This window comes from Hippopotamus amphibius, chromosome X, assembly GCF_030028045.1.
Source record: "Hippopotamus amphibius kiboko isolate mHipAmp2 chromosome X, mHipAmp2.hap2, whole genome shotgun sequence".
NCBI classification, from domain to species: domain Eukaryota; kingdom Metazoa; phylum Chordata; class Mammalia; order Artiodactyla; family Hippopotamidae; genus Hippopotamus; species Hippopotamus amphibius.
In genome coordinates this window covers 118,716,459-118,739,486 of record NC_080203.1, presented here as the reverse complement: position 1 = coordinate 118,739,486, position 23,028 = coordinate 118,716,459, and positions in this window count along the sequence as shown.

Sequence of the window (23,028 nt, the reverse complement as noted above, 5' to 3'; positions counted from 1 at the left end):
TGAAAAAATGCTTTGGAAGGATAAAAACAATAAGAACATCTTTAAGCTGAGAGAAAGGGGCTCCTGGGAAGTAAGGATTGCAGATAAAAGTGAGAGGGTTGGGGTCCTGGAAAAGATGGAGTCTGATATTCGAGGAAAGGTTAACTTTTTTGGAAAGGAAAAGGACATTTTTCCGTTAATAATGGAAGAAAAGTTTTTTGTTTTTTGTTTTTTGTAATGGAGGGAGCTTGAAAGTGCAAGGGTGGGATTGGAAAAATGAATATAAGGAAGGGAATAAAGGAGTTAAAACAAAGGAATTAAATAGCTTTCACCTGAGATCATATAAAAGGAATTTCAAGTGTAACTAATCATTAGGGTTACATGACTTTCTTAAACAATACTTGGGAGTTTTGAGAAGGTGAGAAAATGGATAAGGAAGTTTACCCAGAGCTGGGGATTGCTGAGACTGACTGGGTGGTAGTTCAAAGGATTGAGGGACTTTGGGATGTACTGACATCACATACAGATACACATTTGAAATCTAAACAAGGCTATTTAATTTGACATGAAATTTAGTATATTAAAATTTACATAAGCCTCCATCCCTGACTTGGCACATAAAATATGTGAAATCCATACGTTCACATTGAAATCCAAATGCATTCAATGATAGATGATGATGACTCTACTGGAGGAAGAAGTTGTGGTTTCACATCAAGAAATGATTAGAAGAGATTAGAATAGTGACCAGAGCCCTAAATAATTAATTTGGTAATTCATCTTTCCTGCTTTCAGATAGGCCACATTTCAGGCACTGGCTAAAACATATAGATTTAAATATGGATAAAAATCAGCCCAATGAATACAGAGTGCTACTTCCATCAATTATGCCTTTCTAACTCAACAGGCAAGGAAGTTTCTGAAACATTGCTCAAGCTGATGTATCTGTTGCCTTCTCCTAGTTCAGATCTCTGAAGGCTCAAACTTCCAAGTTGTTTCTCAAACCTTATTCTAGCCACAAACCAGTTCATAATGTTTTATTTGTGACACAATTTTTAAGAAATGGTCCTCCAGACAACTACGGCGTTGAGCTTGGTACTTTCTGTTCTTTGAAATGCTGTCAATTCTGAAATTTGGCACAAAATTTCCCCTCTGCTTAGAATGCTCTCACCCTCATCCTTCATCCCGGACCCTGCCCCCTTCCTTTGCTCTTTTGTTTAGACAACCCCATCAGCACTCCACTGAAGCATTCCAGTAGGCTTTCTCTAGACATACGATCCCATGATACCGTGATCTTACTTCCTATTTCGTACCGCGCAACCCAGTTGTAATTATTTGTCTAGAGTTTGCACTGCTAAACTATAAGATTCACCAGGCAAGGACCATGCCTGGAATGTTATTAGTATTCAATAAATATTTGTTGAGTATTTGAATAAATAATTGTGACTGAAAATTGGGTTGAATGGGAGGGAAACCAAGGAAGGGATACTCAATTAGGAAGCTATCAGAGTCAACAGATAGAGCAGACTCCACCTATATCCACTTCACTCTTTTACCATTTTTGTGCACACTGGCCCCCAGTGTGCTTTCCCTCCCAGCATCCAGCACCTGCATCTCTTGGTCTGAGGACTGCCCCTGGGCTGCCAGAGCCCTCCCGTTGCCTGTTTCCAGAAAAGGAAGATGTGATTAGGGAGAAGAGCCAAGATACTACTAATATTTTATTTCTTGAGCTGGGTAATGGGTGTATAATGTTCACTGTATTATTTTTTGTTTTATATATATATATATATATATACACACATAGACACACACACATGAACAACAATAGCAACAACAATGGTCCAGTAGGTTGAAAAGAAAATAGAGTAATAGGAGGATTTTTTTTCATACTGGAGGAGCATTGCAATGATTGTGGACAGAAGGCAAGAAACAAGAATAAGGAGTAAGGGAGAGACAGTGTCAAGAGAAATTAAGCAGATTGTGCTAGCCTTGGGGAAATGTTGGACTATATGACCCAGCAATCCCATTCCTAGGTGGAACCCAACAGAAATGAATACATGTGTTCACCAAAAGATGTGTACAAGAATGCTTAGGAATGGAGTTCTGACACATGCTACCACATGGATGAACCTTTAAAAAGACCTAAGTGAAATTACCCAGTCACTAAAGGACAAATATTATACGATTCCACTTATCTGAGGTACCTAGAGTAGGCAGATTCATAGAGATGGAAAGTAAAGGTTATAAGAGGAGGAAGGAATGGGGAGTTATTGTTTAATGAGTACAGGCATACCTCAGAGATATTGTGGGTTAGTTTCCAATAAAGTGAATATCGTAATAAAGTCACACGAATTTTTTGATTTCCCAGTGCATGTAAAAGTTATGTTTAAACTATAGTCTATTAAGTGTGCAATAGCATTATGTCTAAAAAAAAGTATATACCTTAATTTAAAAATAAAGCTATTGGAAAAATGCCACCAGTAGACTTGCTTGATGCAGAGTTGCTACAAAACTTCAATTTATTAAAAAAAAAAAAACAAAACCACACACACAATATCTGCAAAGTGCAATAAAGTGAAGTGCAATAAAATAAGGTATACCTGTACAGAGTTTCTGTTTGGGATGATGAGAAATTTCTGGAAATGGATAGTGGTGATACTTGTGCAACATCGTGAAGAAATAAACTTAAAAATGTCTAAAATGATAAATTTTATGTGTATTTTATCACAATAAAATTAGTTTTAAGAGAGAAAAAAGTATGCTTATAACAACACTAGTCTTAATATCCTCAACTAGAAACAACCCTAATGTCCATCATCAGTATAACAGATAAATACATTCACACAATGGGGTATAGTCACACAATGAAATATTATCCAGCTTTGAAAATGAGCAAACTAAAACTACACACAGCCACATGGATGACTCTCATCAACGTAATGCTGAGTAAAGGAAGCCAGAGGCAAAAGAGGACATACATATGATTCCATGTATATAGTTCATAAACAGGTAAAACTAATTCATTAAAGGTGAGGGGAAAGGGTTTTAACTGGAAGGTAGTGTGGAAGGGCCTTCTGTGGTACAGGTAATGTAATGCCTGTGTTCACTCTGTGAAAATTCATTCAACTGTACACTTATTGGCTTGTGATTTGTGCACATTTCTGTATGTAATTATACTTTAATATAAACTTTACTAAAAAATAAAATAAGGGCTTCCCTGGTGGCACAGTGGTTAAGAATCTGCCTGCCAATGCAGGGGACACAGGTTTGAGCCCCGGTCTGGGAAGATCCCACATGCTGCGGAGCAACTAAGCCCATGTGCTACAACTACTGAGCCTGTGCTCTAGAGCCCACGAGCCACAGCTACTGAAGCCTGTGTGTCTAGAGCCCGTCCTCTAGAAGAGAAGCCACCACAATGAGAAGCCTGTGTACTGCAACAAAGACTAGCCCTTGCTTGCCACAACTAGAGAAAGCCCATGTGCAGCAACAGACCCAATGCAGCCATAAATAAATAAATAAATAAATAAATAAATAAATAAATAAATAAATAAATAAAATTTATTAAAAAATAAAAAATAAATAAAATAAAATAAAAGCAACATAGGGAGTCTTCTACCTGAGAGATATATAAAAGTGTGGAAGTTTGGCAACTATATAGCTATTCTTGAATCCCAGTTATATTGTACTGTTTCAGAATGGGAAATCTCTGTTGAAAATATGTTAAAACTATTCTTATTCCTTAGTTCTCCTCAAAATTTTTAATATTTCCCTCAAGATAATTTATGTGAACCTGTTTCCTTGATGTTTCAACTTCATTTTTCACTTTTTATTTTCAGTAATCTAAAAAATATGTTAAAATTTAGCCAATTTCATACTATCTTCTATGGGGATAAATGGATAATAAAAAATTTAAGTAAAAAGTACAAATCAATCTTTTTGATATTGCTTTGAAAATAGTTTTTAATTGGCAAAAAAATCTACTCATTGCATATTGGAGGATGCTATGTGGCATTAAATGATTACAAGTCTTATTAAGCACCACAATTAAACTTTTATCAAAACTGTTGGAGTTGGAAGGAATCTTAGGGTCATCTAGTCCAACCCTCAAACTAGATACAAAAGTCTTCTCTCCAAACAGCTTATGGTTCTCGGCCCAAATACTTCCAGAGACCCTCACCCAAAGGTTCCCAAATTCGTTGTTGAATCACTGTTATTGTTATAAAGTTCTTCCTTAGATGAATTAAAATCAGTCTTCCTGTAACTTCCATCATTGATTATAGTTGCATCCTCCAAAATATAGTGGAATAAGTTAAACTGTTTTTCCATATGATGTAATAGTAGAAAACAGCATATAGTAGAACAGCCATGCGTTCAAGTTCTATCTCTCCTAATAACTAGCTGACCTTATTTTTCTCACATACAGAATGGAGTGAGAAGATCATCTTTCTAAGTTGTTGAGACAATTACACAGATATACATTAAGCACCAGGAACCAGTTCTGTTCCTCATAGTAGAAGACCAGTAAATTGTACCTTTTAAAAATTATACGTGAAGATAATGTATTTCCCATTCATCATCTTTTCTCCAGGCTGAACCTTCCAATTACTTCCAACTATTCTTTATATGACATGCTCTCCCGGCTCTTCATAGTCTTGGATCTTGTCTTTTTGATACATGCCACTTAGTTATCATGTCACATGATATAGAATACATTACACCAAATATTATCTTTTTAAAAACATTTTTTTGAAATATAGTTGATTTACAATGTTGTGTTAGTTTCAGGTGTACGGTAAAGTGATTCAGTTATATATATATATGTTTTACATTCTCTTCCATTATAGGTTATTATAAGATATTGAGTACAGTTCCCTATGCTATACAGTAGGTCCTTGTTGTTTATCTATTTTATATATAGTAGTGTGTATGTTAATCCCAACTCCTAATTTATCCCATTCCACCTCTCCTCTTTGGTAACCATAAGTTTGTTTTCTATGTCTGTGAGTCTGTTTCTATTTTGTAAATAAGAACATTTGTATCATATTTTAGATTGCACATATAAGTGATATCATATGATATTTGTCTTTCTGTGTCTGGCTTACTTCACTAAGTATGATAATCTCTAGGTCCATCCATGTTGCTACAAATGGTATTATTTCATTCTTTTTTTATGGCTGAGTAATATTCCATTATACACACACACACACACACACCCCCCACATCTTCTTTATCCATTCATCTGTTGATGGACATTTAGGTTGCTTCCATGTCTTGGCTATTGTAAACGGTGCTGCAATGAACATTGGGGTGCATGTATCTTTTGGAATTATGGTTTTCTTCAGATATATGCCCAAGAGTAGGATTGCAGGATCATATGGTAACTCTAATTTTAGTTTTTAAGGAACCTTCATACTGTTCTCCATACTGGCTGTACCAATTTGTATTCCCATCAACAGTGTAGGAGGGTTCCTTTTTCTCCATGCCCTCTCTAGCATTTCTTATTTGTAGTTTTTGATGGTGGCCATTCTGACCAGTGTGAGGTAACACCTCATTGTAGTTTTGATTTGCATTTCTCTAATAATTGGTAATGTTCAGCATCTTTTCACAAGCCTTTGGCCAGCTGTATGTCTTCTTTAAAGAAATGTCTATATAGGTCTTTTGACCATTTTTTGATTGGGTTGGTTTTTTTGTTTGTTTTGTTTTTGTTTGTTTTGTTTTGTTATTGAGTTGTATGAGCTGTTTGTATATTCTGGAGATTAATCCTTTGTCAGTTGCATCATTTGCAAATATTTTCTCCCATTCTGTAGATTGTCTTTTTTTGTTTTGTTTATGGTTTCCTTTGCTGTGCAAAAGCTTTTAAGTTTAATTAGGTCCAATTAATTTATTTGTGTTTTTATTTCCATTACCAGGAGACAGATCCAAAAAGATCTTCCTGCTATTTACGTCAGAGAGTGTTCTGCCTAGGTTTTCCTCGAGGAGTTTTATAGTATCTGGTCTTACATTTAGGTCTTTAATCCATTTTGAGTTTATTTTTGTGTATGGTGTTAGAGAATGTCCTAATTTCATTCTCTTACATGTAGCACACCAAATATTATCTGACTACTCACTGGACAGTTACTTTGATCTAATGCTATCCAATAGAACTTTCTGTGATGAGAGAAATGTTCTATGCTTGCACTATCTAGTACAGTAGGCACTAGCCACATGTAGTTATTGAGTACTTGAAATGTGACTGGTGTTTCTGAGGAATTCAAAGTTTAACGTATTTTAATTAGCCACATGAATTTCGTGGCTACCATTCTGGACAGTGTAGATCTAGACATTATACTGCCATTAATGCAACCTAAACTTGGATAACTATTTTAGGGTCCATTTCATACTGAGAGTTTGTGATTAGCTATTTTAGTTTTTACTTCATAACAACTAATTTTTACTTCATAACAACTACTATTGTTATTGTTCCAGTTTTCCTGCACCCTGTAATTATGGAATCTGTTTTCTGATTGGCTGAATCACATTGGAACCTAACTTTAGGGAACCTCAATTTCCTCATCTGTATAATAATGATTACTTGTACTACATACCTCACAGAGTTGACTTAGTGTCAGAAAGTTAATGCATATGAAAAAGATTGGAATGCCATAAAGTGCTTTACAAAGTCACAATTTCAGCATCATTACCACTGTTAAATGTTATCTTTTAGGCTATCAAGACATTTATTAACCTGGACGCTATCTTTTAAGATTACCTTTCTCACTCCATGCTTCAGCTACATTGAGCTATATGCCCTCTCTTGCTTCTAGGTCTTCACACACGCTCTGCCTTCCTCTGTGCTCCCTACCCCCTCCTCACCTGGGAGAATGATGTAGTTCTTCTACTCTTGGGGGACTGATTCTGGGGCTGTATAAGTCTGCTAGGGCTACCATAACAAAGTACCACAGTCTTTATGGTTTAACAACAAAAAGTTATTTTTTCACAATTCTGGAGGATAGAAGTCTGAGATCAAGGCGTCAGCAGGGTTGGTTTCTTCTAAGATTTCTCTCCATGCTTGTAAATGGCCATCTTCTCTCTGTGTCTTCATATGATTTTTCTCTCTATGTGTGTGTGTCCTAATCTCTTTTTATAAGGACACCAGTCATATTGGATTACGGCTCACCCATATGATTTCTTTTTACCTTAATTACCTCTTTAATAGCCCCATCTCCAAACATAGTCACATTCTGAGGTCCTGGAAATGAGAATGCCAAAATAGGAATTTGAAGGAGACATAATTCAGTCCATAACAGGAGCTTTTATATCTACCCCCAAGCAACTAAAAATTTGAGGTTACATCTGTACTGGCCAGTTGAGATCTGTGGATAAAATTCAGGGGGTTTGTGAACAGAAATGGGAGAAAAATCACATCTTTATTTTCACAAACATCTAAATGAAATTTAGGATTTCCTTCAAATATGAATGTTAGGCAACAGACCACACTAGCCTTAGCTGTACCTATGACTTCATCATCAATAAAAATCACAGATATTTTCATATCATATTACAATTGCTGGAGATATCTCAAACATTGTTCATGCTCATCACTACATTGAAATTATGACAGTTTGCAGGCTCACTACTGGATCTGGGTTTTTAACGGATTGGTAAAGCAATACTATCTCACTGTATCACAGACTTGTTTCATAAGTATTTTCATAAAAATATTTCAGTATAGTTGGTTTCCTTTTGCAAGTCTGCATAATTTATTTTACACATTTAAAAACATTTTTCTGAGAAGGGGGTTCAACTCACAGGCATCATCATATCATATGTCAAAAGAGCTCATGGCACAAAAAAAGGGTGAGAACTCCTGACTGATGAACCTGACTATAGATGGCAGCCCTATCAGAGGTGAAAATAAACCAATTCAGCCAAGATAAGATAGGTAACCCATCATGTTGGGTTTAAAGTCTTTAATACAGTGTTTAAGTTATCCATAATTTGAGGTAATGGGTCCTCATTGTGTGTATTGTGCCTGCCAAAACTTATAAACAGCAAGATCCATTTTCTTTTACATCAACTCAATCTGGCCTCAACTGTGCCCTCTCTATGAGGTCCTCAACTTGGGAAGTTTCTCCCCTCTTCCCACCTTGCCTTCAAGGTCCCTGGGTCCTGATTGGATGCTTTGGATACATCAGCTAAGCTTTGTCCCTGAGGAGGCCAATGAACCAGGATTTTTCTGAAGAAAATGATTGAGTCTGTCGCCTGAGAGAGGGAGTTACTGAGAGGGATGTGTGTGGGGCCCCTTAAAGATTTGGCATTATCAGTTTCACAGCCCCATACTCTAGCAATAGTTTTCCCTCTCTGGCCCAAACTGGAAGTTTCTAACTACTTTCTCCTACCCCAGAACTGCTGGAAGCTATATTTATGCTCTTAGTGTTCTATCTGTGGAATAAGGGTGGATCCAGGTTTAGTGGACCCCTGAAGCTTATACACTTTGGGGGCCCTTTTTGAGAAAAGGGCTGGAAAACTACAAATATAAAATTAAGTGCAGGGCCTTCAGAAGGATCTATGCAATTGAGGGGCCTGGAAGCTTAAGTTCTTTTCAGTATACATGCCTTTGTAATAGGGACCTTGGTACAACAGAAAGAATAACAGAAAGAGTATCATATTTGGAGTTAAATTTCGAGCCCCTAATCTATTTTTAAAAATTTTTATTGGGGTATAATTGATTTACAATGTTGTGTTAGTTTCAGATGTACAGCAAAGTGAGTCTGTTATACAAATACATATATCCACTCTTTTTTAGATTCTTTTCCCATACAGGCCATTACAGAGTATTGAGTAGAGTTCCATGTGCTATACAGTAGGTCCTTATTAGTTATCTGTTTTATATATATCAATAGTAGTGTGTATATGTCAATCCCAGTCTTCCGATTTATCCCTCCCCCCACCCATACCCCCCAAGTAACAAGTTTATTTTCTACACCTGTAACTCTATTTCAGTTTTGTAGATAAGTTCATTTGTAGCCTTTTTTTAGATTCCACATATAAGCAATATCATATGATAATTGTCTTTCTTTGTCTGACTTACTTCACTCAGTATGAGAATCTCTAGGTCCATCCATGTTGCTGCAAATGGCATTATTTTGTTCTTTTTTATGGCTGAGTAATATTCCATTGTATATATGTACCACATCTTCTTTATCCATTCATATGCTGATGAACATTTAGGTTGCTTCCATGTCCTGGCTATCGTAAATAGTGCTGCAATCAACATTGGGGTGCATGTATCTTTTCGACTTATGGCTTTCTCCAGATATATGCCCAGTAGTAGAACTGCAGGTTCATATGGCAGCTCTGTTTTCAGTTTTATAAGGAACCTCCTACTGTTCTCCATAGTGGCTGTACCAGTTTGCATTTCCACCAATGGTGTAGGATAGTTCCCTTTTCTTCACACCCTCTCCAGCATTTATTGTTTGTAGACTTTTTGATGATGGCAATCAAGCCCCTAATCTATTACTTCCAGCCTAGAATACTTCCATGGTCAGAGAGGCTAGGGGAAATGGAGGACCTTAGCAACCCAGAAGCATAGGGACCCATGTATCCCCATAAGAACACCATCCTTAGAAGGGTTGTTTGAGAATCTATGACAATTGATGTGAAGAGACAACCTGAAGAGTGCTAATAAAATGTGAATTGTGGTCTTATTACAAGCAGTCTTTTTACAAAAAGGTCTCTCTTTGCAGCTCTTTGGCCTCCAAACAACAACTCAGAGAAGATGGCAGTGGAAGCCGTGGGCACTGTCCTTCACGCATAGTTGGACCATGACAAGAGTCAAAGTCACCACTCCTTCTACTCTTTTCTTCTTGATTTGTATCCAGAATGGTCTCTATACTAGCCAGATTTTAATTAAAAGGAAGCGGAATAGTAAGATATAATTTTTCACCTATAAAATTAGCATATAGGTGGGAGTATTACAGCTTTCTTGGAAAGCAATCTGAGATACTGTTAAGAACTTAAAAGATGAACATGGATACCTATCCTAAGGAAATAATTAGAGAGACCAATGAATATTTCGACAGGGTTATTTATCATTCTGAATAATTGGAAACCTAAATGTACAATGTCCAATATTGAGCGAATGAATAAATAAAATAGCATACTAAAATATTACAGTGTATTCAGATAATGGGCTAATAAGCATTCATTAAAATAATGCATTAAAATATTCCATTAAATGAATATGTTTATGATAAAAAATTATGTGCAGAGTAAAATCTCAAGTTTGAAAGACAAAGACAACATAGTAAAAGGTTAACCCTGGTTATCTGCAGGGTTGAGTGATGTTACTTCCCTCCCTATTCTTTTATGTATTTTCCAAACTTTCCACAATAGACACAGGTCATGATTACAATTAGGAAAAAAATTAATCTAAAAAAATGAAAGAACTTGATCTGAAAATGGAGATACCTATTGCCCATACAAAGCTTGGTTTCAGATGCACTTCATTACCAGTATCAGTTAACAAGACTAAGACTTTGCTGGCAAGTGCCTGGGATCAGGTTTGCTAGAATTTTAAAACGGCCTCTGTCTGTGAGCAGTAGACAGGAACAGCTTAGTTTTATAACATGGTAAAAGAATGGGCAAATGGAGTCTGATTCTACCAGCCTGTCTGCCTTTGAAATTGTGTGCTATTTGTGTAACTGCTCATGCTTGGTTGACAGATCAAGGGGCACCCTGAAGATCCTCACATGGCAAGAACTTAGATGGTAATTTCAGGCCACAACAGATGGGAAATGTAAGTGCAGAAGGTCAATCAAAATATTAGTTGCTTTATCTCTGTAGAGCTATGAAGAGAGGGAAGAAGTTACAGACCTGCCATAAGATAGTGCATTTGGTTCATTCCAGAACACTCCTATCAGTATGCTTGAAGGGCAGAGCACATACAAGGGCAGACTTTCATTCACCAAAGTTCATTGGGAACAAAGGCAGAGAATAATAGCCTGGCCAAAAGACTGTCAATGACAGCCTGGCCAATAAACAATGAATTAGGGTTTTCCATATATGTATAATATTACCAGGTCCTACAAATAGAAAATGTATTTTGGAAAAAAAGCATGCTATACTATTGTTCTACTTAGTAATTCAGGGCCTTAATGATTCAGAATGCAATTTAAATGAAAAAAAGTTTAAAATATTGGTAACATAATACTTAAAGTGGTCAAACTTGCCACTGAAATCTTCTTTAGAGATGAATTTTCCTTTTTAGGACTGAGATGGTAACAGTTCTTATAGGCAAAAAGAAAGTGTTTCAGTAGTGGAGTTAAAGTATGAAAAATGTTTTCCAGATCTTAATAAGATGATTGAGTCTATGAATAGGATACTTTTAAATGAGTAAAAGGTGATGAAGTCATGGGATGTGAATTAAATTTAGAATACACGAAACCAATTGGGCTTTGAGGATCATGGCTCATAGTTTTTCCCCTGCCTTTAGCTGAATTTAATGAAGACCTTTGAAATTTTCATACCTCCATCATTCAAAAGGCCTCTAAAAATATGCTTCATTATAGAAGGGTAACACCATCATAGATATATAATTAGATAAAGGAGAATAACAAGTGACATATAAAATTGAGATAAAAAAGAAGTAAAAATAAACCATTTAAAAGATGTTTGCTTTTAATTTAGAATATATTTGAAGGAGTTATTAAAGAAAAATAGGCAAGGCTTTTATAAGTAAAAATATTTATTTATTGTATTTTTTAAACGTTATGTCTGATGTCTTGACATCTGCTATTTGATCTTCTAAATGGACTTAACTGCTTCATAAACTAATAATAGGCAAATTGTCAGAAGAGTGAAAATTTTACGGAATAGGAAATGATCAAACTGAATGATTTTATGCTTAAGCAAACGAGACTCTTCTTAAGCCTTAATGCAACTATATAGAAAATATTGACTGTGGATATACTTTTAGGACTATACTTCACAAGGAATTTGAAATTTGGAACTTACAAACTATATAGACCACTCCTTTGAAGAAAGTAATTGTAAAGCACTTATAGACTTGGCATGGGCTTTCTTATTCACTCAAACAGTTTGTGACATTGTTTTGAGTGTGACACCATTGGAGAGGCTTTGTGTACACATACTGTGAAGTTGAGTAAGGAGATGGAGAATTTCTAAATACATTCCATTTTTTGAGTGTTCAATGTAATAAGCATTTGTTTACATGACTACCATGTGCCAAACACTGGGAGACCATGATGAATAGGACAAAGTCTCTACCCAAGCTGTTCACAGCTCATGCTGGCCTGCCTCAGCCCCAAACCACATATATAAGCAAAATGATGTCTACTTTGCTTATCATTGCCTTCCTTCTTAACTTCCCCAACTTAATATGCCCCATGACTCAAAACCCTGGCCACAGATGATTAGACCACAGATGGACACATGGCCAAGGCTGGGCCAGCCAGTCAAATTCTCTTCTGGGCATGGGAATTAAGACTCTTGAGTGTTGAATTCAATTAGAGATGATGACACAAAGAGAAAGAACACATAAAGTCAGAACTAGAGTCAGCAGTTGGTAATTAAGCCTCTAGAATCAAGTCTAAAATTAATAACATTGCTTACCACCAAGACATCCTGACTTCTCTAATCTGGCTACTACCAAGAGCTATATCCATTTATATCTACGGGTTTTTACTTATTTTTTTACCATTACCTTGTCCTATCCACCTAAGTCAAAATTTTCCCACCTTGCAAGAACAACCTCAAGCCCTACTTTTATTAAAAAAATTTTTTAATTGAAGTATAGTTGATTTACATTGTTGTGTTAGTTTCTGGCATATAGCGAAGTGATTCACTTATACATATATACATGTATATTCTTTTTCATATTTTTTCCATTATGGTTTATTATAGGACATTGAATATATTTCCCTGTGCTATACAGTAGGACTTTATTGTTTATCTATTTTATATATAGTAGTTTGTATCTGCTAACCCCAAACTCCTAATTTATCCCCCCACCCCCTTTCCCCTTTGATAACCATAGTTTTTTTTTCCTATGTCTGTGAGACTGTTTCTGTTTTGTAAATAAGTGCATTTGTATCACAGTTTAGATTCCAGATATAGGTGATATCATATATTTGTCTTTCTCTGAGTTACTTCACTTAGTATGATAACCTCTAGGTCTATCCATGTTGCTGCAAACAGCATTATTTCATTATTTTTTATGGCTGAGTAATATTCCATTGTATATATGTACCACATCTTCTTTATCCATTCATATGTCAATGGACATTTAGTTTGCTTCCATGTCTTGGCTATTGTAAACAATGCTTCTGTGAACACTGGGGTGCATGTATCTTTTTGAATTATGGTTTTCTCTAGACACATGCCCAGGAGTGGAATTGCTGGATCACATGGTAACTCTATTTTTAGTTTTTAAAGGAACCTCCATACTGTTCTCCATAGTGGCTATACCAACTTTTCACCAAAAGTGTAGGAGGGTTCCCTTTTTCCCACACCTTCTCCAGCATTTGTTTTTTGTAGACTATTTTTTTAATCTTTGTTGGAGTATAGTTGATTTACAATGTTGTGTTAGCTTCTGCTGTACAGCAAAGTGAATCAGTTATACATATACATATATCCACTCTTTTTTAGATTCTTTTCCCATATAGGTCATTACAGAGTACTGAATAGAGTCCCCTGTGCTATACAGTAGGTCTTTATTAGTTTACTCACCCATTTTTTTTATTGGAGTATAGTTGCTTTACAACGTTGTGTTAGTTTCTGCTGTATAGCAAAGTGAATCAGCTATATGTATACATATATACCCTCCTTTTTGGATTTCCTTCTCATTTAGGTCACCACAGAGCACTGAGTAGAGTTCCTTGTGCTATACAGTAGGTTCTCATTAGTTATCTATTTTACACATAGTAGTGTATATACGTCAATCCCAATCTCCCAATTCATCCCATCCCCCTCTCTTCCCCCTTGGTGTCCATATGTTTGTTCTCTATGTCTGCATCTCTATTTCTTCTTTGCAGATAGGTTCATCTGTACCATTTTTCTAGATTCCACAGATGTGTTAATACATGATATTTGTTTTTCTCTTTCTGACTCACTTCATTCTGTATGACAGTCTCTAGGTCCATCCATGTCTCTAAAAATGTCCCAATTTCATTCCTTTTTACAGCTGAGTAATATTCCATTGTGTATATGTACCACATCTCCTTTATCCATTCATCCATCAATGGACATTTAGATTGCTTCCATGTCCTGGCTATTGTAAATAGTGCTGCAATTAACATTGGAATGCATGTGTCTTTTTGAATTATGGTGTTTTCTGGGTATATTGGGCTGCATGTATCTTTTAGCATTAGGGTTTCCTTGCAGAATAGCATAGTGGTTAGGAGTACAAACTTTGGAACCAGGCTGTCCAAATTCCAGCTGTCCACTTACTAGTTGTGTAACCTTGGATATAGAACTTAACTTCACTATGTCAGGTATTAACTCTTTTAAAAAATGGAGATAATAACCATCTCCATCCATAGAACTTTTAAGAGGAGCAAATAAGCACACATAAAGGGCTTAGAACAGTGCCTGCTAAATTGTAAGTGCTATATAAGTGTTTGCTTTCAATATATATTCCTTTTATATACTTTGGGCTCTTACCACATATAACTTTCTTTGTATATCTCTAAAGAATTAGTGTTCAGATATTTTTAAGCACAAAATTGTGCATCTTCATAAATGTGCTTCAACACACTAAATGGAGACAATATGCTTTTATAAATAATCTTGTTCTTTGACACTTCAGAGTAGAGGCATATTTTTCCAAAGCAAGGATATGAATACAAGGAAAGGCAAAGAAAAGTGTTGAGAAAACTTGATAAAATCTTTTATAATTAATAGGAGAACTGAACATTTTTTATTGAAATATAATTGATTAACAATGTTGTATTAGTTTCTTGTGTAGAACAAAGTGATTCAGTTTTATATGTATGTATGTGTGTGTGTGTGTATATATATTCTCTTTTATATTCTTTTCCATTATGGTTTATTACAAGATATTGAATATAGTTCCCAGTGCTATAGAGTAGGTCCTTGTTGTTTATCTATTTTATATACAGTAGTTTGTATCTCCTAATCCCAAACTCCTGATTTATCCCTCCCCACCTTGCCCTTTGGTAACCATAAGTTTGTTTTCTATGTCTATGAGTCTGTTTCTGTTTTGTAAATAAAAACATTTGTATCATATTTTAGATTGCACATATAAGTGATATCATATGGTATTTGTCTTTCTCTGTCTGACTTTCTTCACTTAGTATGATAATCTCTAGGTCCATCTGTGTTGCTACAAATGACATTATTTAATTTCTTTTTAAACTGAGCACTATTCCATTGTTATATATACCACATCTTTTTTATCCATTCATCAGTTGATGGACATTTAGGTTTCTTCCATGTCCTGGCTATTGCAAATAGTGCTGCAGTGAACATCGGGGTGCATGTATCTTTTCGAATTACGGTTTTCTCCAGATATAGTCCCAGGAGTGGGATTGCTGGATCATATGGTAGCTCTATTTTTAGTTTTTTAAGGAACCTCCAACTGTTTTCCATAGTGGCTGCACCTATTTACATTCCCACCAACAGTATAGCAGGGTTCCCTTTTCTCCACACCCTCTCCAGCATTTATTTTTTGTAGATTTTTTGATGATGGCCATTCTGACTGGTGTAAGGTGATACCTCATTGTAGTTTTGATATGCATTTATCTAATAATTAGTGATGTTGAGCAGCTTTTCATGTGACTGTTGGCCAAATGTATGTCTTCTTTGGAGAAATGTCTATTTAGGTCTCCTGCTCATGTTTTGATTGGGTTGGGTTTTTTGTTGTTGTTATTACTGAGTTGTATGAGCTGTTTGTATATTTTGGAAATTAAGCACTTATTGGTTGCATTATTTGAAAATATTTTCTCCAATTCTGTAGGTTGTCTTTTGGTTTTGTTTATGGTTTCCTTTGCTGTGCAAAAGCTTATATGTTTGACTAGGTACCATTTGTTTATTTTTGCTTTTATTTCTATTGCCTTGGGAGACAGACCTAAGAAAACACTGCTACAATTTATGTCAGGGAATATTTTGCCTACGTTCTCTTCTAGGAGTTTTATGATGTCGTGTCTTATATTTGTCTTTAAGCCATTTGGACTTTATTTTTGTGTATGTTGTGAGGGACTGTTCTAACTTCATTGATTTACATGTATCACGCTCTACTTCTTGATCATTTTGGATAACTTATTTCTCAGAAATTCCAGTAATAGTAGTAATGATAATTATAATAACAATGGTAGAGACTTCCCTGGTGGCTCAGTGGCTAAGAATCCACTTGCCAATGCAGGGGACGTGGGTTCAATCCCTGGTCCGGGAAGATCCCACATGCCGTGGAGCAACTAAGCCCACTGGCCCCAACTACTGAGCCCATGCGCCACAACTACTGAAGCCCACGTACCTAGAGCCCGTGCTCCACAACAAGAAAAGCCACCGCAATGAGAGGCCCGCGCACCACAAATAAGAGTAGCCGCTACTCACCACAACTAGAGAAAGCCCACGCGCAGCAACAAAGACCCAACACAGCCCAAATTAAATAATTTTAAAAAGGGCAAAACAAATTTTTTTAAAAAATGGCAACAATAATGGTCAGCCCTTATTGAGCACATACTATGTTTGAGGGACAGTTTTAAGCACTATAAATATATTACTTAATTTATAATAACCTTGTATAGCTGGTACAATTATTAACACCATTTTATACATGAGGAAACTGAGGCAAAGGAGGTGAAGTAATTTGCCCACTAAGAGATGAAGCAGTACTTAAAGGCCATTTTAGATTTCGCATACTGTCTCATCTTTACATACGCAATCTCTCTTAATCCTTATACCAAAACTATTAAGTAGGTATTATTATCCCCGTGTTGAAGATGAAAAAAATGAAACCCAGAGAAATAAAGTACATTGTGCAAGCTTACACAGAAAGTATGTGACATTTCAAAATTGAAACCTAAATTGTATGCCTGCAGTGTCTTGGTTCCTAAGCACTAGACTACTTGTAAGGTCCTGAGACTCAGGGCTACATCTATCCTTTTGGATAAAAGAAAATAATTCAATAAACAGAAACTAAGATGCTCTAAAAACATTTGTTCTAATAAGGGGCATAAAAAGAAATATTGGAATAAATCAGCCAAAATAATAACTATTTTTTTTTGCTTATGATAAAAATGAAAATTATACCTTCCTCTGAAACCATAAAGCTCCTAAAAGTTAATTAGCTTTGTGTTAATATTTTGATGCATCTCTGCACTTCTTAATCTAACTGCAAATTATTATTACATCAGCCATTCTGTCTGTGGCAAAATTAGGGAGGATAACACAGCCCCCAATGTTGCTTATCCTGGAAAGATTTTCAGCTTGATATTTTGCTATTTGTCTCTTGGCTTATTTCAGCCAGGATAGAAAGAGAGGAATGATTACTGTGTGGGTGTTTTTGCTTCATTTCCTTAACAGTAGAACCATATTTCATCCACCTATCGAGGGTTGAGAAACCTCAGCTTAGAAAAGGAAGTAAACACAACCCATTTTCAATAGAAAGGAAACAGATCAAGTTATACCTGACATTCAAGGAGCCCAAGGGAGTCCATTCTCCACCAATTAGAACAAAATTGAGTCTAGTTCTTTCTGCAGCTATTCTAAAGGAAGGTTTGAGGGTGAAGTTTTCTGAACCTTCTGTTCTGTTGATGAATGATGGAGAAGCCATTGTTGATATCAAGGGGTTAGTGGAAATGAGAATAAAGTATTGACTCTCAGAGATAGAAGAGAACTCAGAGGTTATTTACGTTTAAGTATCTTTTGCAACATTCCCACCAACTGGTCATTGCCTATACTTAAAAGCATTACAGAGAATCCTTGAATTCCAAAGTTGATTCATTCCATCTTTGTGTGGCTCCTCATCATATTAGAGCGAAACATTTCTTCTTTTCCAGTCTCTTCATAGTAATAAATTATTGCTCTAAGATTGCCATAACTAGATTTTATTATCATTATATTTATTACTGTTTTATACTTATACAAAATAATATTACAGTGTGTATCTACTGTACTAACAAGATATTTGACAAGTATTTCCCCCACATATAAAATTATGATAATAGGTACTGTTTATTGAGCCATTATAATGAGTCCATAAACATTAGTTATTTTATTATTATTGAGCACTTAGGGGATTTTTGAGGCATAATATTAAGCACATTACAGATACTTACTCATAAAATCCTCACAATCATATTATGAGGTAGATGTCATGATTTTTGTATTGCACATCAGAAAACTGAGACTCAAAAAAATCTATAGTTGTGTTCAGAGTCATACAGCTAAGTAGCAAAGCCAGGTTTCCCTAGGTCCTAAGTTGGTTCTCAAAAAAACTAGTCTGTATCACCTCCCAAATCAAGACAGTAGCTCTGTAAACTCTATGTAAACATTTCCATTCATTGAATCAGATAGGTCTACTCACAAGGCTTTATGTAGTATTGCAAAGATTAGTTATGTGTGTGTGTTAGCTTTTGTGTGTATGTCTGTTTAACAGTAGCAAAAAAAAAAAAACACAACACCTCCCCCCAAAAAAACCCCTAACTTCACAAAAGCATATGTTTTGCCAACGTTGCTAGAAATCACTAGGGAAGAGTGTCCTCAGTTAATGCCATGTTGGCAGACAAGAAAATGGCACAACTTTTATGGCCATAGTGACTATCCTTTGTTTCAGCTCAAGTACACCCTGAATCACTCTTTTCCACTTTCTCTGTGCCAAAGGGCAGATAAACATCGATTCGACATGAAGTCAACCCAATATATCCACCCAGAGTGGCATGTACTCTCAGCATTACAAACAAAGAATATATAAAGGTAAAAGAAAATAAGAGAAAGCTCACGTTCCACCTGATATCACACAAACATACTTTAAATTTTTTTGCTAGATTTTGAAACCCTATTAAATATGTAGCAGATCATTTTGATGTTGTTTCAGGTATTCTTCCAGCCACTATTATAATAAGCTTTTCTCTACAGGAATCATGTTTTAGTTGTCAATTCCACAAACCTCTAACTAGTGCCATAAGTCAATTTTTTTTTTCTTAAGTCAATTTTTAAAATTTGATTGCTTTTTGTGTTACTATACTGGACCTCATCTGTAAAACTTGTTTAATTGTCTGTTGTAATTGTTTGCCTGCAACTACATGTAACCTACAGAAAATCTTACAAATTAAGGCAACTTCTTGGCAACTAAATTACTCTCCAAGAATCTTGTAGACACAAGGAAGACTGTCTTTTTTGCCTAGAGATTATAGTAAAATTCTACTAACAGTCCCTCTAGAGCTAAAGATTGAGCACAGTAGCCAAAAGTATGCTCCATCCCCATTATCTAGTGTCTTGGTCACATATCACATTCATGAGGAATCCTGGATGAGAAAGTTGCTGCTGGACCACTTCACACCTATCATGATGGCTATAATTAAAAAAAAAGAAAGAAAATAACAAGTGAGGGAGAAGTGGAGCAATTGGAACCCTTATGCATTGTTGGTGGAAATGTAAAATGGTGCAGATGCTGTGGAAAACAATTTGGTGGTTCCTCAAAAGCTAAACATAAAATTACCATATGACCCAGCAATTCTACTCCTAAGTATATATACCAAAGGAATTGAAAGCAGGGGCTCAGAGATACTTATACAGTAATGTTCATTGCAGCATTATCAACAATAGCCAAAAGGTGAAAAAACTTAAATGTCCATCAACAGATGAATGAATAAACAAAATGTAGTATATCCATACAATGGAACCTTATACAGCCTTTAAAAGGAATAAAGTACTTGGAATTAACAGGTACACACTACTATACATAAAATAGACAAACAACAAAGTCCTACTGTATAGCACAGGGAACTATATTCAATACCTTGTAATAACCTATAATGGAAAAGAACCTGAAAAAGAATACATATATATGTATAACTGAATCACTTTGCTGTACACCTGAAACTAACACTACATTGTAAATCAACTATACTTCAATTTAAAAAAAGGATCAACTCGATGATAGGTGATGACTTAGAGGGCTGGGATAGGGAAGGTGGGAAGGAGTCGCGGGAGGGAGGGGATATGGGGATATGTGTATAAATACAGCTGATTCACTTTGTTGTACAGCATAAACTGGCATAACAGTGTAAAGCAATTATATTCCAATAAAGACCAAAAAAAAAAAAAAAGAAAAAAGAAAAAGGAATGAAGTACTTACATACACTACAGCATGGATGAATCTTGAAATAAGCTAGATACAAAAAGATAAATACTACATAATTCCACTTATACGAGGTATCTAGAATAGTCAAATTCATAGAGGCAGAAAGTAGATTAAGGTTAACAGGGGATGGGAAAGGAGAGAACAGAGAGTTATTGTTTAACAGTTCCAGAGTTTGTTTGGAGTGATGAAAAAGTTTTGGAAATAGTGGCGAAGGTTGCAAAACATTGTAAACGTAATTAATACTACTGAATTCTGTACACTTAGAAATGATGAAAATGTAAAATTTTATGTTATATATACTTTACCACAGTTTAAAAATATTAATAATGTAAAATACCAAAAACCATCGAATGGGTGAATTGTACAGTGTGTGAATTATATCTTAAAAAAGCTGTTATAAAAGAAAAAAATGTTTCTGCTGAATTGGCAGTGGTAACTGTGATGATGATGATGAAAGACAATAATTCAAACAAGAGCAACAGTTACCATTTGTCAAGCTTCATGGTAGGCGCTTTACATGGCTTTACCTTACAACAGTTTCTTAAGTTAAACATAACAGTATTGTCTCACTTTTCCATGAGGTGCAAGGAGCTCAGGTAGCTCATGCACTTTATGTAGGGTCACAGAGCTAACAAGTGGTGAAGTTGGAATTTAAATTGAAATCTGTCTGAATCCAAAATTCCTGCTTGAACTACCTCACCAGACCTACATCCCTTGAAATTTGGAGCATTTACTGAAATACAGTCCTATAACTCCATTTGGGGGAAGGGGAAAAAGAAGGAGTCCTACTCTTTCACTATAATAAGGAAACTCTAATGCCTTCATGTGGGCATCTCAAGTTCTAGAACGATGCTGGTCTTGAGCCACACACACCTCTGTGAGATAAAATCTGAGTTGGGATAAAAGATACGGGGATGACTACAAGTATGGCAGCCTGATAGGGACTAATTAGGGAGAGAGAATGTTGTTTAAGTTAAGAACTTGGGCTCTGTTGACAGATCTACTTGAATTTCAATCAGCCATCTTCCACTTTCTATGTTATTTCGTGCAAGTCACTAAACCTTTCTAAGACCCACTTATCTCATCTATAAAATGAAACTAATACCTTTACTAAATAAGGCTGATGTGAGGATTAAGGGCAATAATGCTTGTAAAGCATCTGGAATGGCTCCTGGCATAGAGTCAACACTCAACACATGGCACCTCTTATTGCTACAGTGTAGGATGGGATGGTAACTTTAGTAAAATGGAGTAAAGAAGCAGAAACTGTATTAGTGAGGTTAACACATAGAAATTACAAGATGAGGCAAGGTCGATATTAGAGATAAAAAACAACAACTGTGTTTGTCTTGTAAATGTTTTGCTCTAAACGACAGAAAGAAATGAAACCTCTTCTCCAGAGATATACAGGACTGCGTGAATCTGAGGGGACTTGGGGGAGGATAAAAGGGGCAGGCTCCATAAAAATAAGGGTAACTTTGTGTCGACTCTTAGGACTTTATGGAATCAGTACAAAATTATTTTACCCCAGACTCTACACTCAGTGTATATTGAAGATAATTTTATAACCTTCCCTCTCCCTTTCTTTCTCTTTTATTTTTTATTTTTAGCAATGAACTGTGTGTGCATGCCATCCCAGACATTACACATAACTAAGAGATAACTAAGGGGTTACAGATATTATTATCATTAATAGTAGGGAGCACCCAGATTCCACAGATGACTGAGTCTCTCCTAATAATCTGAGGATGAGATGAAGGGGTTCAGTGAAGATCCCCATTCTGCCTCACTTTTTTAAATTATAAATATAATATTTACATATGGGAATAAAAATTAAAGCCATACAGAGGTAAATAAAAGAAAGCTTAAAATGTTTTTCCTTCCCACCTTTATGCCACCCCTAATCCTAATCTCCAATTGTAATCAGCAGTCTTTATGTTTAATTTTTCTGGTGGTTACTTCCATTACTCTAAATTAGTGGTTCTCAAATTTATGTGTACACAACAAGTACCTGAAAAGCTTGCTGCTTGCTTAAAAAGCAGATTACTGGGCATCACTCCAAAAACATGTGGGCTGTAGCCAAGGATTCTGAATTTTTAAAAACAACCGTGGGTAATTTTGATTCAGGCAGTTTATGGGATGAGCTTTCAAAAATGCTATTATAAATTTTACATGTATATCTCTATATTTTAGCCAATCAACTTATTAGCAGTAACTTTCCAATATTGAAGGTGGGAAATTTTAGCACACAATTCTCTCTCCTTTTCAACTTTTTGTAATGATATTTTTAGTTTTAATTTCTCTATTGATTGCCATTATAATTTTATAATGCAACCTTTACTTATTGATACTTTACATAGTATATATTGACTTTCACCACATGAGGTAAGAAATTTAACCTCTGTTACTCTTGTCTACTTCTCATCCTTCCTCTACCTCCCAGCCCTCTGTCAGCTTTACCTTTACCATAATCAAATTTACAATGAAATGATTCTGCAACCAAAAGCTAATAAACATATCTATACTCTCATGATTAATGTAAATCTTATTTCCTTGTGAATCAAGGTACATGACTGTACAATAAAGACATTTAAATATATATCACAAAACCTTCGGCACTGAGAACCTGTGCCACTGTTCCAATTGCCAAGATTAAACTGGTTCTCTTTTCTTACACTGTATCAATTGCTTAAAATCAAATCATGCATTAGTTTGCTCTGTAT